We start from the raw sequence: 11,573 nt of genomic DNA, 5'->3' as shown, positions 1-11,573 counted from the left end.
TGGACATCAAAACCTACATGTGAGTTTGGTTCTCTGCTGGGTGGCCCCCACCCCTAGGACAGCCAGTCAAAAACAACTCCCTGCCAAATGATAGGGTAGCACAAAGTCCCTAAACCCCCAAGACTGAAAACAAAGCCCTGTAGTTAATATGTCAAAAAATTGTCTTGCCACAAACAGAAATAGCTCACCTCGGCACTGAAAACAAAACTTTGTTAAATTCTGTTCATGGGGATAGACCTTTTTTGTCCTCAAAGGTCTTTGGATACCATGGGAGACAGGTGGGAAGGGCAGTGTGCAGGGGTTAATGAGACTGTCTCAAAGATTGTGGGCCCCCTCCAGGCTTTTGGGGTCCACTCCTCAAAGCCAGCCCAAGTCAGCGCCCCCAACACACACACACACACACACATACACATACACACACACTCATAGATATACACACAGACACACACACACATAGTCACACACAGACACACACACACGCACACACAGACACACAGACACACACATACATACACACTCCACCTAGTACCACTCCTGCTGGCTTGATGTTTCACTCCTTGTCTCTCAATTCTGTCAAAGAATAACATTTCCATTTGTACCTTGTTGGGCCCTGGAGGTGCTGGGAGTTCCAGGGAAAGGAAACACATGGTTTCTTTATTGACCATCATGAGCTCGATGCACTGCAGCCATAAAGGCGCTCTGTGCCTCAGCAGAGGCCGAGGGGCTGTGCCTCCAGCCCCAGGAGCCCCCTGAGGGGCTGCGGGTTGCAGGGGGTGATGTATTTCTTTCCTAGAGCAGTGGGTGGGCAGGGGCCTGGGGCTGCCAGATTGTAACACGTGTGAAGTGGTGCCCAAGCCTAGACAGTCCCCAAAGTCAGGTTCCTCCCCAATGCAGGTGGCCCCTCTCTCCAACCTCAGGGCCCAGCTACATCAGGGTCCTGTCTGTCACATGAGTGACAGTCTGTTCTTGGCAAGCTCTGAACGCTTATAAAGTAAACTCCGCAGGGAGATTGTACTTAAATGGGGATCTCAATCTCGACGTTTAGGAATGAATGGTGGAACCTTAGGCATCAGCTGGTGGGTGGGCAGCTCCATTTCTGTATCTGGCCTTTTCCAGTGCACTTGAAATTACTCATTGTCTGGGCTTAAGGCCCTGACCAGAGGGGTGAGACCAAGAATATGAAAAGGCCCCTGACAAGACCCCCCTTCCCTTGGGAGGACCTGGGCGTTTGCAAGACACGTGCCTAGAGCTGACCTCCCCGCTCCATAGAGCCTGAGTGGACAGTTGGAGTTTCGTCCCCACTGTGTGACCTGGCTGATCCCCAGCCCCTCGCTGGTGTCACCTTTCTCCTGTACAGTGAAGCGGCCACCTCCGCGGCAGTGAGCACCCCGAGAGCCGGATCCTGGGCTCTGAACCCCGTGCCCGCACCAGGACACTGGCTGGTGCTGGGTCGGGCGGAGGCAGCGTGCGGCTGGCGCGGGACTCTTGTGCCTGAAGAAGGAGGTGCCCAAAGGTCTCTGGGGCCACCTGGACATCAAAATGCACAAGTGACTATCATTGGGCACAAAGGATAATACAAACCCCTGGGCTGCCTGTGATCATCAGAAAAGGAAAGAAAAAGACAGGGAAGGGAAGAAAGGAAAGAAGGAGAGAGAGGTCGCTTGCCCACCACTGGAGGCGCATGTGGCCCCGTTCTAGGAGAAACTCTCACTCATCCCAGCCCTGAGGGAAGTTCTTACTCTAAGAATTTCAGGTAATGTAGAAAGGAGAGACTTAGAAAGTCACCGATCTGCAGCCCCCCGTGGGTAACTGGTTTAGGCCAGGACTGGCTGCGCCGCTAAAGCCATTTATGGTTCCTGGGGCCCCAGAGTCCCAGAGTACCTCTCTGATGCAAGTCAGAAGCCCCTTTGGGGATCTCACCCCTGCACCCCTGCTTTCCTTCCCATGCAGGGTCCCCCTGGGTGAGGGGCTCTGCCCCAGCCTTCTGGGCCCCTCTGTAGGTCCTCAGCATCAGAAGGCAGTCAGTCTGGCCACCCATGTGGCCCAGAGGGGTAGGAATAGTCCACGTTGTTGGGACCAGAACCTGGAGACATGGTCGCTTTGTTCAGTAGTGGTGAATGATGAGACAGGGTGTTGTAATGGTGGCATTAAATCTTCTATTTTGAGATTCAGACCTCTGGTATCATTCAGTTTAACAAGTATAATTTAACTTGGGACTTTGGGAAAGGTTTCTTTTCTTTCTTCGCTTTCCTTCCACCAAACATTAATGATTCTGCTTCCTATACATTTCCTATGCATACCAGAGAGCCAAATCTCGAAATAGAAGATTCAGTGCCACCGTTACAATCCCTCCATCCATCCCATCAGTGGGCAGGGCCCTGGGGGGTCTGACTGCCCTCTGAGGGACAGCCTTGGTACCCCTCAGTTTCCTGAGCTGGAAAATTGGGGTGCATGGATTGACGTCCCTGCCAACTCTGGACAGTTTGTGAAATCAGCACTTCAGAAATCTGTCGCCATTGCACCTAGGCCCTTCTTTGTCTTGAGTGAGGTCTGAGAGAACTGCGCACCACTCAGCAGCTGGGCGGTTCTGTGACATTTGGCACTGCCCGCGGAGGACTCTCCTATGGCCGGTAGGAGCCAGGTCCCCTGTCCCCCACGTCCTGGTGCTAAGTGACAAAAGCAAGTCAGAATAATACTTATGCTCAGAAACCACACACACGGACTCCAGGTGCCAAGCGTATGTGTGTGCCAGCTCACCCTGTCTCCCGTGGTGGGGGGGGGAGCAGGGTGTGTTTATGTGTACGTGGCTTGGCCTGACCTCATATGTTACTTGTAGAATTAGAAACATAAAAAAGGGAGGTCTGGCAGTCTGGTGCGTGTGTGGAGGGGGCGCTCTCTGGAACACAGGCAGAGGAAGAAGGTGCCGTGTGTGCCGGGATGCTAGCCAGGTCCGCCTTGATCGGTCCCCATCACATGTCCGCTCGGGAAGCCATGCAGCTGCCTTGCTGTCACCACGCTCCCTTCCACACCCACTAGTGAATATGCCATGACCTGTGGCTCGGTGGTCCTGGTTTAAACAGCGCGTCCCACCTCCGGGCTCCTTGACCCCCAGCTCTCCTCGGAGGCAGGCTGGCTGTCATTAGCCCCACTTCACAGAGGAGAAAAGCGAGGATCGGGGGGCCTTTGGGACTCATCCACGGTACCCCAGCTAGGAGCAGCTTTCTGAACACGCTTTTTTTGCACACCCTGCTCCAGACCCCCTGGGAGCCCTCCATTCAGCCCCTGCGCAGCTGCTCAGCTCCCTGTCACATCATCCCCTGCTCTGAACCTTCAGTGTCTCCCCGCTGGCCCAGAATCAGCTCAGGACCTCTGCTTGGCAGCACAGCGCCTCCCACCCTCTGTGTCCTCTCCGCCGTGTGCATGTCCACTTGTGCTCCTGGTGCAGCTAAGGCGGCCTGCTCCCACTTGCCAAAGGCCGGCCTTGAGCTCTGCCCTCACAATCATCGCCCACCGTCACTGCTCAGGAGATGCCGGCCCTGGGGTTTCAGAGGAACGAGTGACAATGACTGCTTCCTGGGAAATGCAGCTGGTAGGGACAAGCTGTTTTTGATGTAAGGAGAGAGGCATGAGGCCAGTGCATGAGGACTGCTTGAGGCTGCTGAGAGAGAGACAGCAGGTGACACCAACACAAACCTTCAGAGTCCTAACTAGAGTCTAAGCTATTTTAAAAAACAGTTTGTCTCTTGTGGAGGTAAACATACCTGCCATACGAGCAGTAATCTCACTCCTAGGTATTTACCCAACAGGGATGAAAACACAGGTCCCCACTCAAACATGCCCATGAGTGTTCACAGCAGCACAATTCCTCAGAGCTGAGAGATGGAAACAACGCAAAAAGCCGTCGCTGAGTGAATGAGGAAGTGTGATCGACCCACACAACGGACCACGACCCAGCAGGAAGAGAATGAAGTCCTCACACACGCAACGCTAGGGACAAACCCGAACACCTTCAATAGAAGAAGCTAGACCCTGAAGGCTCCGTAGTTTGTGCTTTTAATTATATGACAGTCTGGCAAAGGCAAAACTACAGGGATGGGAAAGATATCAGTGGCTGCCGGGTTTGGGGTTGGGGGAAGGATATTGACCACAAAAGGACGCAAGGAGATCTTTTGAGGTGATGGAAATATTCTTTAACTAGATTGTGCTGGTGGTTACTTGACTATACATGTTTGTCAAAACTCCTCAAGTTGTACACCTAAATTGGGTAAATTTTATGGTATGTAAATTATACCTCAATAAATCTGATTACAACATTACTCAACCTCTAAGGCTGTACCTCACGATCTGATCACCTGTCAGCCGTGCCAGTGGCTATACCGTCTTTTGTGGAGAGGTTTGAGGAGGCCACAGGTGAGCGCTGGGAAGGACAACATTACCCTCGCCAAGGAGCCAGGTTAACTCCGGAGACCCTGGGCCCAGCTCCACCTCCCAGGCTCTGGCGAAATGACTTCATCCTCTTGATTTGCTTAAAGGAACCCTAAGCAGGTCCATCTCTGCAGAGGGATTCTGCTGGGACCTTTCAGGGCCAGATTCCAGAAACATTCAGCCTGGAGCAGGCCGCTTTGAGCCCCACCCTGATGGCCACTCCGTGCTCTCTGGGTGGCTCTGGGCACCCTGGTAGGAGCTCCCCAGGGACCTGCAGACTGGGCCTGAGTGGGCAGCCCCGCCCCAGCCCCGCCAGGCTGCCAGGGAGCCTGCAGTTACCCAGCGCGAGCCGCCCCTCCTACCGCACAGCCTGAGTGTCAGGGAATTGGAACCATATGGCTGAGAGGCCCTGACAGATGGGGGAGGTGTGGGAAGCGCCCAGCAGCTGTGGCCCACCAGACCCAGGGATGCTGGGGTCCTGCCAAGCTCCGGGACCTCGTGCAGGAGCATGTGGGGGAGAAGAGGGGGGTGAAAGGTCAGCGAGCACCGGGACTTTTTCAGGAGCAAACGGAGACCATTTCATGAATACGTGAAGAATAGCTGCCGGCTGCCCAGGACCTGCCTGGTGTTCGGGACGGACGGGCGGGGGCTGCTTTCTCACGCAGGACCCCAGGCCTGGCCCGCCTCCCTAACTGGGCCTAGCAGGGCCAGCCAAGGGCCTTCCATACTCACTTCAAAGGGACCCTGACCCTCCTAACTGTGAAGCCATCTGTTCCTCTGAACCAGCCTTTAGGTTTCTATGTTGTTTGGTCACAGGGACGCCACGAAGCAGCAGTGGTGGCCTCTCCCAGCCATAGCTGGACCTGAGGAAATAGCACTCATCAGCGTATATGAGCCTGTCTGTGTGGCCCCATGCCACCCACTCTAGAGACTGTGTCCCTTCCCGTCCCCACAGCGTGACTCAGAGTGGACTTAGGTAGGTTTCTCGGGCCAAGGCTAGGCGTGGGCAAGGGTACTGAGGGACTGGCCAGGGTACAAGCCAGGCAGGGGTTCCACACATAGGCCACCACTCTTCCTGACCACTGGCACCACTGGCTGGTTATCCTCTTTCACATGGAAAGCGGAAGTGGCCTTTCTGCGGATGCCCAGGGTCAACAGATGTGTCTGGGCTATGTTACAATGAGCCCCCGAGCCCCTGACTCACCTAGGAAGAGAGCCCAGCTCACACCTGGGATTGTGCAGACGTGTCCTCCAGCCAGGGTGACTCACATGAAGACACTGAGGCCACAGGGGTGAGTGACTCACCTAGATCAGACCACAGCCCCAGCCCGCTGTGTGCCCTCAAGTCCAGGGTTAATTCCTGCCGCGCAGCGGGCACCTGAGGTGGTGCTCCGATCCTTCTAGCCCAACCCCTGCTCTGCACGGGCCAGATGCACCCTCCCAATGGCCAGTGTCCTATTAGTCCTGCAACCATTTTTAAAAATAGTAAATATTTTTGAGTTGGCAATAGTTGCACATGGGTATGAAATTCAGAATGTACGAAAAAGCGTACGGCAGAAAAGCCCTGTTTCCAGCTCTTCCCCGGGGCCGCCAGGGGACTCACTCTCTCGCGTATCTTTCTACAGTTCCTTCTACTTCATTGAGCAAACACATTTATAGATTCCTTTGATCACTTTTAACCCGAATGGCAGCGTACTCTACATAATGATTTATACCTTCCTTTCCCCCCCCCCATTTAACCTATTATGGACATTATTCCTTATTTGTATAGAGTTGCCTCTTTCATTTTAATGGTTGCATTATATTTCATTGTAGGAGTCAGTATTGTTTGCACAACTCCAGGGAGCACTTTTCACATGGTTTTTGATGTGACACCAGGTAGATACACTCTAAATGTATTTAACCAGTTCCCTTGTAAGGGACATTTAGCTTGTGTGTTAATCTGCTCAGGGGACCATAACAAAATGCCATAGGCTGGGGGGGTTTAAACAACAGACATTTATTTTCTCAGTCTGGAGGCTGGGAAGTCCAAGATCAAAGGTGCACTCAGGGCTGGTTTCTGGTGAGAGCTTCTCCTGGCTTGTAGACACTCACCTTCTGGCTGTCCCCTTGCAGAAAGTCAGCAAGCTCTAGGTCTCACTCTCTTCTTAAAAGGACACCAGTCCTGTTGAATCAGGGTCCCACCCTATGACCTCATTTAGCCTTCATCACTTCCCTGGAGTCCCCATCTCCACGTACAGCCACACTGGGGCTCAGGGCTTCAACACAGGAATTTGGGGGAAGAACACAGATCAGTTCATTACAACTTGTTTCCATATTTGGCTATTGCCAAGAGGGGAAAAAAAAAAAAGCAAGAAACAAGGGTTAGGTGATTTACACGGTCAGTACCATTGAACCAGAGCTCATACTGGCTGTGGAGTCAAAGCAGGACCTGGTTGCTTCGTGCTCTGGTCTGGCCTCCACTGGACACGCTTGCTGCCTCGGGGCTGAGTGGCCCTGGTCCAGCTCTTCTGGAGCATGAAACCGTGTAACTTTGTACTTCTAATTAACAGCCACAGATGGAGTGCGTCTTGGATGCGTTTCATGTTGTTTCTGATGAACAGTTGGTCTCTCCGGAAATTTGCCTCCAAGATTATTGTGCCTCCAATCTCATGTGTTGCAGCTAATACAGCAATGACACTTAATGATCTTGGCCAATGAAACGCTAACCTTGACCTTATTAGCTGCCTCTTTTCTTAATGAGCTGCTCTGCAAGCATTCGTTCCCCTCCCCCTGGATACAGAGCGACAATTCCCCAACCCTCTTTGACACCACACAGTGTTTTTGTCACCTTGTCAGTTTTCTTGCTAGAGGGCGAATAAACTCCGACATAAGCTCGAAAGCAACGTGTGTGAAGAGTTTTGGTTTGATGCAATTACTAGCTATCCTGGGGCATCATCAGTCACACGTCATTTCACACATGTCAGGGTTTTCCACAGGGCACATGCCCAGGACTGTGTGTGATGGAAGCTGGTGGGGCAGCATCTTTGCTGCCCTCCCTTTTGTTGTTTCTTCAGAGGCTGGAAAGTGAACGACTGCGTGGCCTGCTTCCCTTGCAGCTAGAGTGCCGGGTGCGAACTGGGTTCTGCCCACTGGTGTTCTGCCCAGCTCTAAGCATGCACTAAGCATGCCAAAGCATGCACTATGGGGGTGTCCGGTTAGCTCAGTTGGTTAAAGTGTCATGCTGATCACACCAGGGTTTCTGGTTCCATCCCCGCATGGGTCACTGTGGGCTGTGCCCTCCCTGAAAGAGTCAACTATGCCATTGTAGCTTGAAAGCAATGTGTAACCAATGACCGTGTCTGTTCCCCAATAAAATTAAAAAAAAGAAAAAAAAAAGAAAAAGCACGCACTAGCTTGTAGGGCTTGCCAGTTTCCATGGTATAAATAATCCCACCGTGGGGGGACGATTTCACTCTGGCTGCTCACATGCTGTCACTGAGTATGGAGTTAGTTGGGGTACTGTGCACAATGGACTCTTGCCGGGTGAGCCAGCTCTATCTAGCACATGCCCAGTTCCACCAGTTAGTTGTATGCTGCTGCACTTCAAGGCCAAGGGTATCCTTTTGCTGTTTCTGGCTGTTCCTGTCTGCAAGCAAAGTTGTGGCAGTGGTTTGTCCTGCAGCAGAGTTCCAGTGTCCGTCCGTTCAGTCCCTTTGTGGGGGCGAGAAGCAGGTGCAGAGGCAGCAGTGGTGACCGCTTGACCCTCCACCTGATTAACATGGCTGAGGCAGCAACACTCTGCCGGCCGGTCCCCAGGCGTTGTTCTGGGCATCGCTCCAATAGGCCCGGCCCACGCCTGCTCCTCAAACCCTCTCAATAAAATTGTAAGCCCCTAATTTCCTGTCTAAACCACCCCCCCCCTTTTATTTTTTGCTCCAAATTGTTAGAGTGGTTTCTGTTTCCTGTAACTAAACCCTGGCTGATAGAAAGTGGAATCTGAAACCTGTAACCATTTTTGTTTAAAGCCGATACACATTTTTCTCAGGCCTATTCCGTAATCTGTCTGTGCAGAAGGATTTTAATGAGTCGTGAGGTCCTGGAGGACGATGAGAAAATTGGCACATACTAAGCTTCCTAAATCTGATAACTGCGGAGGTGAAGTGTCTGAGAGCAGTGAGAAGGACAGGCCCCAAGTCTAGCGCACCTGACATTCTGTCTCCTCACAGCTCCTCCCAAGCCCTGGCGAGGCTGGCTGTGTCCTGCAGAGGCTAAGCTGCTGGATGCTAGTCCCAGCTGGGGAGAAACTAGATTTTCTTGGCCCCACATAACGAGACACAAGGCATGAGGCTGTGTCATTATAATTGTTGCATTTTGAGGCTGCGTTGACTTTGGGGTCTGTCTCCTGATTTACCCTGAGGCAGGGCTCATCTCCGGGGACCGCCACTACTGCTAAGGTGATGTGGAAGGAAGGGGGCATATGTGCTGATGATCGCAGCAGCCTGGTGCGGCCTGATGCTGGACCGGTACAGGTGTTCTTTTTGGCTAATTAAGAAGTAGCTTGGGGTGACCGGTTAGCTCGGTTGGTTGGAGCGTGGTGCTGATAACACCGGGTTGCCGGTTGGATACCCGCATGGGCCACTGTGAGCTGCACCCTCCTTAAAAGAGTCAACTATGCCATTGTAGCATGAAAGTAATGTGTAACCAATGACCATGGCTGTTCCCCAATAAAAATAAATAAATAAATAAAATAAGCAGCCTCTTTGTTAAGGGCAGGTACCTCCTGGGAAAAGTCTTGTTATTGGTTCTTGGCACCTTAGTGTGAATGAATTTTTGGGTTCTTTCCAGGCTGACAGCAGACCCAACTGAGGACAGTTCCCTGAGTGTAGCTCAGCTGAGGTGAGTCTGAGGGCAGAAAGGTGGTGAGTAGACTGACCAATAGCAGCAGAAAGAGAGGCCAGTCTGGGTGGGGTCCCTCGCGTGGGAAGCTGTGCCCTGAGCCAAAGTGGCTGAGAGCTGGGGTCGAGCAGACCTGGCTCCGGGCTCTGTCCTGTCCTGCCAGCCCTCGGACAAGCCACTCATGTCCCTCGGCCTCTCTTTTCTCATTTGTGGAACGGGGAACGCCTATCTGAAGTTCTCCTGAGAATTGAATTAAATACAAGCTCCAAGGCCTTAGGGCAATAGAACGCATAGGTGGTGGGCCAAGGGCGGAGGGTGGGAGCCCTCTGCCTGGGTTTAGGCATGATTTTATTTCTTATCCTTTAATAAGCTTTGTATTCTATGCGAAAATTAAATAGGAGAACTCCCAGGGATACAGTTGACCCAGAAATGTGCTTTTCAGAGTAAGTTGTGAGGGAGCACAAGCCACTTGGGGCATAACTCATGGTTCGTACCCTGGGGTACTATGAATTCCTTCATTTAAAAATGAAGGAATTTTACAGAATAACGATAGTACAGTGATGGACAAGATGAAGACACAATCTAAGCAGCTTCAATTCTGCCATTCTACGAGACCACTGAGGTTTTCATTTGTGTAGAATTTAAAACCGGATAACAGAGTGCAAATTGCAAGGAGGTGAGTGCAAATTTTAGTTCCTCTAAGAAATGTTTTACTACATTGGAATAATAGCTTTAAAGTGGAAACATGTACTTTTAAAATTATTTGAAACTGAAGAAAACAGGGTTCTGCATGCAAGGAGTTTGGAAGTCGCCACTCTGTCCTAGTAACAAGCTGAACGAACTGAAAAAAATGAGAAACTTTTCTTGGATCCGTAGAGAGGAGAGGGCATGAGGCAGACGGCCGCTCACGACTGGACAGACAGGTGGGAGCTGACAGGGCTAACGGCTTCCTGGAGCAGAGACTTGTGGGAACTGGAATTGACATGTTGCTGGAAACTGTGTGGACAGCTCTCAGAGTTAAAAACTTTAGGGGACCCAGTCAAGGGGGGTCCACTCAGTATTATGTGATTTACCTGCAGGAGTTCCACCCCTATCAGAGAATATTCTGGCAGAGGGAGCAGGGAAAGAACCATTTTGAAATACACCTGGGCACTGTGTTGTTAACAAGCCCTGCCTTTGGGGGAGCTAGTTAACACAGCCTAATCCTGGGGGAAGGGAATACCAACTCCAGGCCTCTTCAGCCATCCTGTCCCACCTAAAGGGGAGAAAACGCCTGAGAAAGTCTTGTGAAGGTCGCAGTCCACAGGCAGGCTCACTGCAAGGCCGAGACTTAATCACAGGACCTGATCATGTGCCACAGCGGCTGGCATTCAGGGTCCCTGGTTCCAGTGACTCCTAAGGGGCCAGAGGGTTCGAAGGTCTGAGCATTGAGGGGTGCAGGGTTTGACCCTGGGGCTTTGCTTAGTTCTGGGGCCCATGCTAGAGTCCAGGACTCGTGCTCTGAGCTGGGGCACTCTCATGCTGCGGCTCAGCTCCCGGCAGATGAACGCAGGATTCGGTGAGGCTGAAAAGGAATAACAACGGAGCCACAGATAGGGGGTTCTTACCACTATATTATATTCTTGATGACGGCTGGTGGAGACCCGAGAAGCAAACATCCCTTAATACCCCAACAAGGGGTCTTCCTGCACCACAGTCTGGAGGCGGAAAGGGGGAAGGGGCGAGACACAGGAAGTAGGATCTGCACCATCCGTGTGACACAGGCGCTTGTTAACTGCAGCTGCAGCAGATATATGCAAAACAATAGTAGCTAATGGCCAACTGGTTACAGCTGATGGCCATCTAATACCAGAGCCAGCACCTTTCCACGTGAGGCCCAGAGCCTGGAAACTGCTCTCCCGGCCCTTTCCCAACAGGCACTTGCAGAGAGAGAGCAACCTAGCCTGCCAGGTGACCTCAGGTGGAGGCAAGTCCTAGCCACTTGGGCATTTTGAGCCTTTCAGTATATTCCACATAAAAGGAAGGAAGGGAAGAGGGAGGGGAGACAGACAAAACAGGGTCGCAAACGTTGAGGTGTATTTCCAATGAATTAACACATGGATAGTGCTTTCATACACAAAAATACAGTGGGGGGCCGGCCGAGTGGCATGATGGTTAAGAACTGGCTTGGGAGGCCAGAGGGCCCCGGTTCGGATCCCACATATGAGGGCCAGTGACACTGCCCTCTACAGCTAAGATGCTGAACAACAGCTCGACCTGGAGCTGAGCTG

Source organism: Hipposideros armiger, unplaced genomic scaffold (genome assembly GCF_001890085.2).
Source record: "Hipposideros armiger isolate ML-2016 unplaced genomic scaffold, ASM189008v1 scaffold_35, whole genome shotgun sequence".
Taxonomy (NCBI): Eukaryota; Metazoa; Chordata; class Mammalia; order Chiroptera; family Hipposideridae; genus Hipposideros; species Hipposideros armiger.
Note: the sequence above shows the minus strand (reverse complement) of the source record.